The 14206-nt window shown below is 43.2% G+C and overlaps 1 long non-coding RNA gene across 1 annotated transcript; it reads left to right on the forward strand.

Moving 5' to 3' along the window:
* The first annotated feature begins 1460 nt into the window (after positions 1-1460).
* On the forward strand, positions 1461-13997 carry LOC103093167 (uncharacterized). Its single transcript, XR_008916524.1, has 3 exons — positions 1461-1921; positions 5091-5201; positions 6953-13997. It is a non-coding gene; the product is annotated as an uncharacterized LOC103093167 (long non-coding RNA).
* The last annotated feature ends 209 nt before the right edge of the window (positions 13998-14206 follow it).

Genomic DNA, 14206 nt, shown 5'->3' on the forward strand with positions numbered 1-14206 from the left:
TGTTACCTATATTTTGGGGAAACTTAGAAGTGAGTTTGATTAAAGATTTTTCCCGGGGAATTTCTGGTAATAACAATGAGTCAAAAATCTAAACTGAACTCTTAGAATCAGCCCTGAGTTCAAATCCAGCTCACTGCCTGTTGGGAAGGTGGGGAGGGGAGCTGTGGAGCCTGGAAATAACTTCTGGAATTTTGTCATGAATTGAAGTTAAGTTCACTAGCTTTTAGTTTGCAGAGTCCCTTTTCCTTTCTCTAGTTCTATAATACCTCTTGTCCACTATCTTTCAAAAATGACAAATGGGGCAGCTAGATAGCACAGTAGAGGGGCAGATCTGGAATCGGAAGGACCTGGGTGCAAATTTGACCTCAGATGCTTCCTAGCTGTATGACCCTGGGGAAATCAAGTCACCTAATCCCATTTGCCTGGAACTTGCTCTTCTGTCTTAGAATTGTTACTAGGACAAAAGGTAAATAAGGGTTTTTTTAAAAATCACTAATGTAATTCAGCAATCATATCTGCCATTTTTTCCTAGCATTTAATTAATTTGGACTAGTTTCTTTGAACTCATCAAGAAAATGATGAGTTGCTCTCTTAGTATCACCTCATGAGGAAACTGAGGATCAGAGGGAAGAGAGTTTGCTATTCATCATCACAGATGTTCTGGTTGGTAGCAAAGATGAACCCTGATCTTTTTTTTTTTTAACCACTACCTCCTGTCTTAGAATCAATAGTAAGTACTGGTTTCGAGATAGAAGAACAGTAAGGGCTAGGCAATAGGGGTTATTTGACTTGCCCAGGGGCACACAGCTAAGAAGTGTCTGAGGTCAAATTTGAACCCAAGACCTGACTCTCAATCCACGGAGCCACCTAGCTGCCCCTGCTTTGCATATAGTCCTCCCCATTAGAACTTGAGCTTTTTGAGGACAGGCACATGCCCAGCCCAGGTGTTCTAACTCTGCATCTAGTATTCTCTCCGCTATCTCCGCTTTGCCTCCTCCTCTCCCAAATGAATGGACTAGATGGGCTCTAAGCTATCTGGGAGATAAGATTCTGTAGCTCAGTGATGCCAAGGCAGGCCTTGGTGGGTGAGAGCCCGGGACAGGCAGGAGGCTCTGGCTATAGGGCAAAGGGACTGCGTAGAGGAGGGAGAGATGGGAAAAGACCGTGAATAGGTGGCCAGAGATCCAGCTCATCTAGGAGCGAGAAAGAAGGGGAGGAGGAGGTACGGGGCGTGGGGGGCGGGGCGGATTAGAGTCTGGAGGGACCACCGGAGAAGGGGTCGGAGAATTGCAGCGTTGCCCCTCCCTGGCCGCGGTGCAGGGAGTGAGTCACCGCCTGATCTCTCCTCCACCACACTCCACCCTCTAGCTTCACATATACGGTTACCATGGGCTTCCTGGGAAAAATCTCTCGAACTGGTGAACCCGGAAGCGGGAGGGATTCAGAGGGATCATCCGACTGCCAGGCATCCCCCGAGGGGAGCGGGCACTCTCCGGCCCTTCATTTCCTGACGGGATTCTACAGGGGGGAGCCTCGGTTCTCTTGAGGATCAGAGTCAAGAGCTGGGGCATGAAGACCAGGCTCAGCCTTAGAGCATCACTGGAGTCAGGGCCGGAAATGGGAATGGGAGGAAAGGCGGAAGAGTCAGAGACTGAGCAGGAAGTGGGGTCCCGGGCGAAGGGATATGACAGCTCTGGGATGAGCCTGAACCATTATCCCCATGTGGAAAGCCCCAGAGCCATAGGGATATTCTGTCTCTGCTGACAAGCGGGGGTCGGGGCTGCAGAATTGGTGGGAGAGGACTAGGCACTCATGAGGGTGCTCAAGCTGAAAGATCTCTTGAATCAAGAGCCCTCAGTTCAAGACCTGCCTCTGACCTGAAATTAGTTACTTAACCTTGCTGTCTCATCTGAAAAACAAGGTAAACTAGGGCATCTCTCAGATCTATTCCAGCTCTAATAGCCAAGGAACTTGTGCCGATGGAATGTTGAGGTGGGACAGGGAGGCTATGGAGAAGACAAGCCTTGGAGAGGAGAGTTGGGGATATCTAGGAGCTGCTCTGGCTGCATTTTTCTCATCTCTCCATCTCCCCCAACCTGATGCTCAGGTGTGATAAGCCGCTGGGAAGGCCTCATTACAACACCTATATAACAATGGTAGGATAACCGGACAAAGAAATGGGAGTGGAGAATAGCTGGGGGAAAATGGATTTATTTTTGCTTCCGGCTGCCTAGTCCCATGTAGCCACTGGCTACTCACCCTGGGGTTCTAGTCACAAAAGCCACCAACTGAGTCAGAAGGGAGAACCACTCCCTTCCTAAGAGTCTGGTCCAGACAGGTGTCCTAGATAGAAGGAAGGCTCTAGGATTCTAAGAGTGGGGGGTGGGGGTGGAAGAGACAATAGAAATAATTCCACCCAACTCCCTCGTTTGACCAATAAGGAAACTGAGACTCATACATGAGAAGTGTTTAGCCCCAGGTCACACAGGTAGCAAACTGACAGAAACTATTCTTAAAATAGTTCATTCCTCACCTCCACCTTTGAATTCTTGCCTGACTCTGATCCCAATGGATTTTCCCTCTAGCCTAAGGAAGGATGAAGACCATTGTCCCCTTTGTTCTCATGAGAGACTCAGTGAGGGGCAGAGGTTTGCCATTTCTCTGAAAATATAAGAGATACCATCAATTCTACCAGATCCTCAGTCAGAAAGGAGGGAAGAGAAGCAGTATCTTTGCTAGTGTTTGCCAATTTTCTCAGAGAGGAAGGCCAACAAAGGCAGGGGCAAAACCCCCAATCTCCCCATTTGGGGAAGAAGGATTGTAAGAGAATAAAGGTCACTACTCTGGGTAGAAAAAAGCCTCTCTCTGGAGCATAACATGAAAACAATCCATCTATTAAAAAATACCTTTATTAAGCACCTTCTGTGCCCCCAGTATACAAAGACAAAAAACAAAGTCTCTACTCTCAAGGAGATATTGAGAGAGATAATATGTATAGAGATGAGCAGCTGGGTGGCTTAGTGGATAGCGTGCTGGGACTGAAGTCAGGAAAACGGTTCTTCTTGAGTTCAAGCCTCAGACAGTTAGTAGCTACAGGACTCTGGACAAGTCACTTTGTCCTTTTTGTATCATTTTCCTCATCTGTAAAATGAGCTGGAGGAGGAAATGGCAAAATACTTCAAGTATCTTTGCCAAGAAACCCCCAAAATAGAGTCACAAAGAGTTGGACACAATTGAAAAAATGAATGAATGGCAACAAGAAGAAAGTATAAACAGAATATATAGAAAGTGCACTGTGTTAACTTACAAGGTAATTTGGAAATTAACAGTTGCGAGGTTGAGGAAAAGTCTCATGTAGAAGGAGGAACGTGAGACTAAGGCTTTTTCTTTTTAAACACTTACCTTTTGTATTTAGTATCAATTCTAAGAAGAGTGGCAAGGGCTAGGCAATTGGAGTTGTGAATTTCCAGGGGTCACACAGCTAGGAAGTGTCTGAAACCAAATTGGAATCCAGGTCCTTGTGACTCCAAGCTTGGAGCTCTATTCACTGAGCCCCCTTGTTTCACCATTGAGTTAGTGTTAATAGAAGTCAAGAAAGGAGAGCATTCCAATCATTTGAGACCACTAGTGGTGTGTGCTGAGTGAAGAACATGCCCTATTGGGCTGGTCTGTAGAGTTTGAGTAGTTCCATATAATGAGGCAGACAAAATAGCCTAAGGTTTAAGTTGAAGGGCTTTAACCAGAACTGTAAGTTTGAAATGAGGCAGAAAAGGAATGTTGTCTGGGGATACAACTGACTTCCCATTTTCTCTCTTCCCTCCATCACATGACTCTCCCCTCAGCCCCACCATCCCTTCTTCTTTTCACTTCCAGAACAGTCCCTATTCAACTCCATTATTCTCCCACTTCTTTTGGAATTTAAAAATATGATGGAATTGAGGCAGCTGGGTGGCTCAGTGGATTGAGAGCCAGGGCTAGAGATGGGAGGTCCTAGGTTCAAATCTGGATTCAGACACTTCCTATCTGTGTGACTCTTCTGCCTTGGGACCAATACTTGTATGGTAAGGATTTAAAGTGTTTAAAAAAATATGATGGAATTGGTTTAAGCTCTTAAATAATTTTTAATTTGATCGAGGCAGTACAGTGTAGTGGTTTGAGAACTGGCCTCCAAGACAGAAAGACTCAGGTTTAAGGCAGTGATGGAGAACCTTTTAGAGACTTTAGAGACCCAGTGCCCAAACTATAACCCTCAAGCCACATGTGAGCTCCATCCTGCTCCCACCTTACCCCAGACAGGAGAGGAAGGAAGCACTCCCATTAGACTGCTGGGCAGAGTATGGGAGGGGGGGGGGGTTTATAGAAGAAATGCCTTCAGATACCTATGGAGAGGGGGAGGGGAGCTGCCCCTTCTGGCACACTCTGGCATGTGTGCCATAGGTTTGCCCAAATGAATTTCAGGCCTGCCTCTGTTGTGGACTGGCTCTATGACCCCTTGATCAGTTCCTTACTATTTCAGATGTATATTGGGCATCAGTCTGCATTAGTATCTCCACCTACCAACTTCCTTAGCTTTCTTTAATTTAACTAAACTTCTATTTTCTATAGGTAACTTTTCTCAGCCCCTCCTAATTTTAGTGCCTTTATTCTGCTGATTATTTTCTATTATCCTGTATAGGACTTGTTTTTATATATTTGTATGGTTGTTGTCTCCCCCATTAGACTGTCAGGTCCTTAGGGAGGTCTCTTTTTAAAAAACCCTTACCTTCTGTCTTGGAGTCAATACTGTATTGATTCCAAGGCAGAAGAGCCATAAGGGCTAGGCAAAGGGAGGTAAGTGACTTGCCCAGGGTCACATAGCCAGGAAGACTCTGAGGCCAGATTTAAACCCAGGACCTCCCATCTCTAGGCCTGGCTCTCAATCCACTGAGCCACCCAGCTGCCCCCCTCCCAGGTCTTCTTAATTTGATCTAATCTAATCTCATTTTACAAATGAGGAAACTGAGGCCCAGGCAACTTAATCAGCTTACTCTGAGTCCAAGAGATTTTAATCAATCTTTTTTTTTTTTGTATCTCCAATTCCTAATATAAAGCAGGCCCTTAATAAATGTTTGTGAGAGAATTTGAACTCAGGCCTTTCTGACTCCAAGACCAGTGCCCAATTCACTGAGGCTACTCTCTCTACCATGGCCACAGTCACACAGGTAAGTAATAAAGTCAGCATTTGAACCTAGTTCCTCATTTCAAAGCCAGTATTTTTTCCACTGGACTAAACCAAAGTCCAAAGAATTTGTTCTTAGTGAAGTTGGGTTGATTTCTTGTTGTTGTTGAAAGAGAGGAGAGATAATTAAACAAACAAATTCATTCATTTATTCATTAAAATTAAAAGAAGAGGATGACTGACTGAATCACTTTGGACAGGTCACAGTTCCCGGGGAGTCTGTCTTCCTTCTCTGCCCAAGGGACTACCAAGGATTAAAGGATCAGAGAATTCCTGGAAGGGTCCTCCAGAGACCACTCTGTTTAGTGAATGAGTGCCTGGTCCCAAAATGGAATAGATTCCAACCTCAGCCCCTCACAGATGTTTTTCTGCAGCTTTTAGTCACTCCATGGGGATTCCTGGGGGTGGGAGGGCAGATGGCCAAAGTAGAGTCTGCACTGGAGAGAAAGACCCACTTGAGGAGTCCACCCTAAATCCAGGCTCAAGATGAATGACGTCCTTTCTCTACCTATAGCCCCCCTGAAGGCACCCTGCCCTCAGGATGGTGGGTAGACTGGGCTTGGGGGTGGGGCTGGGGCTAAGCTGGCAGGAGCTACAGCAAAGTACAGGTTTGGATATCACCTTAAGTGGTTTTGAATCACCTTTCCTCCTAGAGGGGCCAATCCTCCTTCATCCCCATTCACCCAACCCTTCCAATCATTGAATTTAGATCTGGAAATGACCTTAGATATTTAGCGGGTAACTAACGTTTATTTATTAGGTGTCTATTACGTGCCTAGCACTGTGCTAAGCACTTTACAAATATTATTTCATTTGATCCCCATGACAACCATAGGAGATAGGTGTAATTATCACTCCCATTTTACACATGAAGGTCACACAGCTAGTAAAGTGTCTGAGGCTGGATCTGAACTCATGTCTTCATGATCTGACCTAGTCCAACCTCCTTATTTTACAATGAGGAAACTGAGACCTAAAGAGCTCAAAGGACTAAGTTCCACTGGTACCAATCAATTAATAAACATTTATGAAGCACCTATTGTATGCCAGATGGGAGAGCTAGGTGATAAGGTGGATATAGTCTTTGGCCTGGAATCGGGAAGACCAGAGTCCAAATTGTACCTCTGACACTTATTAGCTATGTGACCCTGGGCAAGTCACTTCAGTCTGCCTTGGTTTCCTCATTTGCAAAATGAGTTGGAAAAGGAAATGGCAAACCATAGTAGCTCTGTCAAGAAAATGAAGATAATAATATTATTAATAAAAGAAAATAATTTTTAAAAAAGAAAATGAAGTCAGATAGGAATGAACAACAACAATATGCCATGGACTGTGCTAAATGCTAAGATACAAAGAGACAAAAGATATTCCCTACCCTCAAGGAGTTTATAATCAAATGGAAATAATAGAGATTGGGTACTAGATTCGGATTCAGGAAGACCTGGGTTCAAATCCTACTGGTTTTTTTACCCCAACGATCTCCCTTCAACTCTCTGAATCTGTTTCTCTGTAAAATGGGAAGGTTGATAGTCTTTAGGGTTCCTTCTAGATCTAAATCCATGGTCCTTGTGATCCCAAATAATAGATTTAGGATTTGAACCAAGATCTTTGGAGGTTTTTGGTCCTACTACTTGTTTGCTGCATTTATTTTTTATTTTTGTTATTTTAATACATATACTTTATTTTTTAATATTCCCTTCATTCCCAAGATACCTCTCTATTCTCCCCTTTCAGAAAAACATCTCTTACCATGAAGGAAAGAAGAAAAAAGGTTAGTAAAATCAATCAATCCAAATTCAGCACTTTCTATTACACCCACTTTCTCCATCTCATCAGATATTTACTAAACTCCTCTAGGGGTTCAATTGCCCAGCCCTGGTCTATGTATAGTGGAGAATACAAACAAGTATGACATTTCCTACCCTCAGGGAGTTTACCATCTAGTTGAGACACATCACACACACACACACATCCAAACACAAATCCTCAGACACACACACACACACACACACACACACACACACACACCAAGGGGACACAATTAAGAAAAACAAGGCAAAAGCCATCACAAGGGAGCATGTGGTAAATAACAAATAAATGGTCCAGAGAATAAATTAAGAACAGAGGGAAATCACTGTGGGCTAGGTTGGTTATGGAATGCTTCAGTTCCACAAATATTTATAAGAGAAACTGCTTAAATTGTACAGGGCAACAAGTTAAATAACTTAAATTAATCAAATGGGAGGAAGAGTAGACAGAAGACAAAATAAAACAGGATAAGAACATCATGAGAGGAGACAAGCAACAAGCTGGGTGGGGGGAGTGGCAGATGAGTTGGATCATTTACAACAGGGGAGGTCAGGGGAAGGCTGACATTTGAGATGTACCTTGAAGGATGGAGAGTTGTGATTGGCAGAGGTGCAGGAGAGCAGGTAAAGGAGGGAGAGACACCAAGTCTTAGGAAGTGTGAGCAAAATTGGGAAGGAATGCTTACATGTTTGCTAGACAACTTGTGATAGTCAATCAGTTCATTAAACATTTATTAAGCACCTCCTGTGTGCCAGACATTGGGCTATGTGCTGGGGACATAAAGAGAAATAGAAGAGTCCTGCTCTAAAGGAGCTCACAATATGATGGGGGATGTACGCATCATATACACAACTGTGTACAAACAAACTGGATAAAGGATAACTTGGAAATAATAAATAGAGGGTAGGCACTAGAATTAAGAGGGACTGAGAAAGGCTTCCCGAGGAGATAGGATCTTAGCTGGGACTTGAAGGAAGACAGGAAACAGGGATGAGGACAGAGAGTTTTTCAGGTAAGAGGGAACAGTAAAAATATCCAAAATGGGAGTGTCAGGTCTTGTTCAAGGAATGGCAAGGAGACAGTAGATCTGAGAGTGTAAGGTGTTAAGAAGACTGGAAAGGTGGACAGACTGGAAGGGGACAGGTGTTGAGGGCCTTTGGAAGCCCTCAAAAATACAGGGGACTTAATATTTGATCCTGGGGGTAATAGGGAGCCACTGAAATTTATTATTTAAAAAACATTTTTTAAACCCTTACCTTCTACCTTAGAATCAGTACTATGTACTGGTCCCAAGGCAGAAGAGTGGTAAGGATTAGGCAATGAGGGTTAAGAGAGGGTGACACAGCTGGACACTTGTCTGAGGTCAGATTTGAACCTAGGACTTCCATCTCTAGGCTTGGCTCTCAATCTACTGAGCTACCTAGCTGCCCCCTAGAATTTAACTGAATAGAAAATGACATAGTAATATCCTGAGCTTTAGGAATAGAAATTTAAGCAGCTTTGTGGAGGATGGACTGGAAAGGAGAGAGATTTGTAGTAGGAAGACCAGGCAGGAGGCTATTGCAGTTGTAACAGTGACTACCTTGACCTCCACTGCCTGAAGGCTAGCTGTGTTACATTTTACCTCTTTCCCTGGTCACTCAGTATACAAAAGGATTTTGGGAGGTGTCTATTCGGTCGCTGATTCAAGCCCCCACTGATAGTATTAAAATAATTTTGTGGGGGTCTTCTGTTCCCCAGTTCCATTTAACCTCTTAGAATCAGATTAGCTTTTACAAAAGAATATTTACTTCAAAGCTGTAAAAAGAACAAAAAATATAAACATCTTCCCAAAGCATGATAGGCATAATCTCCTCTTTTATCCCTCAGTCTCTGGGGAGAATAGGGGGATTACATTCACAATTTAACTCAGTTCTTACATAGATAGTATAATCTCACCAAGTTCTTAGTCCAAAGACTCAAGTTCTGGGCACCCTGACTTTTCATGATTTCCCTGATGGCTGCCATCAACATCTGGCCTAGATTCTTACCCCTAAGGTTACTCAAGCTCAAGCTCCTGTGTCGAGGGATTCCACTGCCTGCACCTAGAACTGAAAAGACAACCCAAAGCCTCTTTCTCAAGGCCACAGGGGCTTACGGTATGACTCTTCTCCCACATTGTATCAGCATATGGTGCCCACACTTTGGACAAACAGAACTTTCATCCCCTGGAAACTACCAAAAAAGAGTAAGTTTGTCCCAGACTAATAGTTCCAAAGAAGCAGCTTCTGGCTACACAGCCAATGGAAGCAGTATGTTCCTACCCCTGTGGTAGAGGGACACAGAATATCTTCTCCCAGAAACAGTTTCCTAGAATCTCCCACATGTGCCTCCATGTCAAGTGATCTGGGCATGGTGGAGTAAAGTGCTTTGAGATGATAGACTGAGCAAAAGGTAATGAGGCAGGTCCACATACAGGAGGTCCTGGGTTCAAATTTTATTTCAGATACTTCCCAGCTGTATGACCCTGGGCACGTCACTTAACCTCCACTGCCTGGCCCTTCCTGCTCTTCTGTCTTAGAATCAATCGAAAGTATTGATTCTAAGATGGAAGGTAACGGTTTAAAAAAAGGTAATGAGGGTCTGCACTAAAGTAGCAATAGTGTCAGAGGAGAGAAGGGGGTACATATGAAAGATGTCATGCAGGTATATTCAATAGGATGTGCCAATAGATTGGATATAGGAAGTGACAGGGCATGAGGAGTCATGGATAAAACATATGTTGGGGAGCCTGGGTGATTGGGAAGATGGTGGTATCATTGAAAATAATAGAGAAATTGGGAAGAGAGGACAGTTTGGGATAAAGAGAGTGAGTTCAGTTTTAGACATATTGAATTTAAGATGTCAGCAGAGATCCAGTATAAGATGTCCAATAGGCAACTGGAGATGCAAGACTGGAAGTAAGGAAAGAGTTTAGGGATGGATAAGTAGATCTGAAAATCATCCAAATATGGAGGATAATTGAATCCAGGAAGATGGATGATAGCGATCTTGTATATATGATTGAATATATAGGGAGAAAAAGTCTTGATATAGAGCTTTGGGGAACACCAAAGTTGAAAGAATGAAAATAGAGGAAATTTGAGGAAGTCTGAAATGTTTGGAAGAACTGTGTGAGATAATGAATCAATTGGAATGGTTTTATAGAAGTGACGGTCCAGTTAAAATTTTGCAACATAAATTTGTAGTGGACCCTCTCAGCATGGTTTTGTGACTTGCTTTGGTTTCACTCAACAGCATGAAGGTGGTAGGAGAAATCCAGATTTGAGACTCGAGAGGGAATATTTGGTAAGGTAAGATGACAAGGAATTCAAGAGAAAAAGCCTAGAATTGAAATGGTTAACAAGGGGTCAAGATGGGAAGGGAAGAGAATTGAGCCATTTCAGGAGTAATGGCCTGGGAAAGAACTGAAGGGTCAAGGGATTGCATGTCCCAATGATGACAAAGAATACATTTTAGATTAGCAAGGTAGAGGTGGAATTAGGATAAGATAAAGGAATATTAGAATTCCTGAACTCTGGAAGAACACTTGAAAGTGATAGCAAGATCAGAGATATGATCATCTCTGTGGCTGAGGTGGCTGAGAAGTAGTGTTGTTAGGTCCTTTCAGTTTGTGCCCAACTCTTGGAGAACTCATTTTGGGATTTTCTTGGCAAAGAGACTGGAGTGATTTGCCATTTCCTTTTCCAGCTTATTTTACAGATGAGGAAACTGAGGCAAACAGGGTTAAACGACTTCCTCAGTATCACATAGCTAGGAAGTATCTGAGTTCAGAGTAGAACTCACAAAGGTTCATTTTCCTGATTCCAAGCCCAAGGCTCTATTCACTTTGCCACTTAGCTGCCCCAGGATGGAGGTGTAGGTCCTGGGAAATTAGAAAGCGAGGAACTGGATGGTTAGGGTGTTTGTGGGATAGGCAATATGTATGTTCAAGTTCCCTAGTATGAGAGCAGGAATTGGAGAAGAGATAAAGACTCTGAGTCATGCACTGACCTCAATCATGAAGGAGAATCTGTTAGAGGTTGATAGATAACAGCTACCAGAATATTAGTTGGGTGATAAATATGGATTGAATGAACCTCAAAGGAGAGAGTACTTGGTGATGGTAGGAGTTAGAAAGCCTGGAAATGGGGAACAAAGAACATTCTAATTCCCCTACCATGAACAAGGAGTCAGAAGGTAGGACTAAAAGTGAAGTCAGTTGTGGAAAGGGTGGACAGGGAAGCATCATCATAAGGGACCCATGTCTTAGACCAAGATGATAGAAGTTTGGGGAATACTTCCTTTACTTTTTTGGGGGTTTAGGGGTGGGTAGAGTAGATAACAAGCGATTATACAGGAATACAAGGGGAGCACACAAACTATAATCATAGAAAATACTCTTCCTGAACTTTTATAGAATTTACAATCTAGGAGGGACTTTTAAGATTTAACTCCCTTGTTTTAAAAATGACAAAGCTAAGTTTCAGAGGAAAAATTATTTGCCCAAAGTTATACAGGTAATAAATTACAGAGTCAAAGTTCAAACTCTGGTCTTCTTCAAAAAATTTAGAAATAGCATCTTGAGTTGGGTTCTAGAACTAAGAAAGAATCATGAGAGCCAAGATAGATCTAAGGAACCTTATTTAAAGACTGTTGGAAGCAGCTAAGAAGCACAGTGGACAGAGTGCCAGGCCTGGAGTTGGGAGGACCTGGATTCAAATCTAGATTCAGATATTTACTAGCTGCAGGACCCTAGGTAAGTCACAAAACCCTTGCTATTCTTCTGCCTAAGAATCACTTAGTATCACTTCTAGGGATTTAAAAGATTAAAAAGATTGTTAGGAAGCTTAGATATCCCCCAATCTGGGACTGTTTATATACACTAATTGCCTTACCACTGGTGTAATTCTGTTTTCCCATATGAAGAAGATCCAAAGAAGGGAAAGAGAGAATATAAGCTAGAATCAGGCAGACAGTTATCTTGGCTATGACAAAAAAAAAAAGTGGGGAAGGGGAAGGTAACAGGGGATCAGCTATGGCAGCTCTCTGATTCAAAGGAGCCAAGCAGTCTCAGGAACCAAGAAAGTGGAGAAAACCAAGACCATCAGATTGGGCCAGAAGTATTTTCCAAAGGTCTTAGAGTCCAGATGTATTTGAACCCTATACATTTGGCAGTAGGGACTCATGGTAGGTAGACTCAGACATAACACAATTAAAATCCTCCATCAACCTTCAGTCTCAAAGCAAAGTCCTCCTCTTGCCCTGATATTCATCTTCTTTCCCTACTCACTATGGAGATACACTGGCCTGTACTCCAGAGCTTAGTATGCCCTTGGATAAATCAATTAACTTCCCCCTAATTTTCATTTTCCCCACCTTCCAAAACAATTGAGGCTCACAAGGATAAGTGCTGAAAGTCAGCTCAACCTTCTTACCCAAGGTCAGAAATGGTGGCCATCTTTGTATCTAGATCATAAACGTGGAGATTGTAGATGTCTTAGAGATCAATCTCCTCGTTTTATGGATGGGGAAACTGAGGCCCAGAGAGGTTAAATCTTTTACTTAGCCTCACACAAATAAAAAGCAGAGTCCAGACTCAAATATAGGTCCTCTGACTCCAAATCCAGTAATCTTTCTCACAAAACTTTCCTGTTCCCTGCCCCTATCTTGCCCCAGAAGCACAAAACTGGACCCAGCCCTCCAGGGCCAGGTAGCAGCTGGGTCCTGTCCCTCTCTTTCATGGCCTCATGCCAGCCATGCCCTGACACTCCCCTTTACGAGTTCTGCTGTTTGTCTGACATCTCCCAGATGTCATCATAAAGTCATTTCCCAATGCAGGTTGCACATGGAGCAGATAACTAGCAGCCCCTGGCAATCCTTCCTGGGCAAAGTCAGGAAAGACCAGGAGTGTTTCTTCCCAACCCACCACTCCCCTTTCCAGAGAACTCTGACCCTTCCTGGACTCCTGGGCCCATTGACAGCCAGCCAGGGCCAAAAAGGGATATCAGCTATAAGCAGGTATCAGCTTCAAGGCAGGTAACACTTTCTTTTCCTTCCTCTGAGGTCCTTAAAAGCAGGCAAGATTGGAGAAAGAGATTTCCTCAGGTAACCTCACTGGAGCCCTTGTCAATTAACTTATTATGGGGCTGAACCCTTTGTACTAGTCATTCAGTTTAAGAAAGATTATAAGGAGCTCCCATTGGTCATAGGGCTAGATAGCTGGTGAGGCGATTGTACTTTCTATCCCTGGACCTTTTCCTTTACCTAACAGCCTCTCCCTTTCACATACTGAATTCCTCTCATCCAACTCCTCCAAGGAGTCTTTCCTGATGCCCTGTCAATAATTACCTTCTCCCTTGGACTCCACATTGCACTTAAAAAACAAAAACAAAAAACCTACCTTCTGTACCAGTAACAACTCTAAGACAGGAAAAGGGCTAGGCAAATGGAGCTAAGCATCTGTGCCCAAATCTTGCTTTTGACACCTAATGAGTATAACCTTGGGCAATTCACTTAAGCTGTCAATGCCTTCGACAGTTTTCTAAGACTATAAACTGCTGAGGAGTCACTGGCTTGCAAGGGTAAATAGTCTCCTCATCTGGAAGTTCTCTATACTAATGAATAATAACAACAACAATAATAGTAAGCCCTTATATAGCATTTTAAATGTTTATGTCATTATTAATAGATAATAGAGAATTTACTACATGCCAGGAATGTGCCAAATGCTTTACAATTATTAATTCACTTGACCCTCACAATGACTGAGAGGTAGAGGCCCATTTTTCAAATAAAGAAACTGAGGAGAAGGAAGAGAAAAGGAAGGAGGAAAAGAAGGAAGAGGAGGAGGAAGAGGAGAAAGAAAGGTAGAAAGGTAGGAAGGAAGAAAGGAAGGAAGGAAGGAAGGAAGGAAGGAAGGAAGGAAGGAAGGAAGGAAACAAGGAAAGAAGGAAGGAAGGAAGGAAGGAAGGAAGGAAGGAAGGAAGGAAGGAAGGAAGGAAGGAAGGAAGGAAGGAAGGAAGGAAGGAAGGAAGGAAGGAAGGAAGGAAAGAAGAGGAGGGGGAGGAGAAATGGGAACATACCCTTATGTTGGGTAAGGTTGAAGGGAAAAAGAGAAGGGGATGGAACAGCTAGATAGGTCAGTAGATTGAGAGCCAG

The sequence above is a fragment of the Monodelphis domestica genome, chromosome 2, assembly GCF_027887165.1.
Source record: "Monodelphis domestica isolate mMonDom1 chromosome 2, mMonDom1.pri, whole genome shotgun sequence".
Taxonomy (NCBI): Eukaryota; Metazoa; Chordata; class Mammalia; order Didelphimorphia; family Didelphidae; genus Monodelphis; species Monodelphis domestica.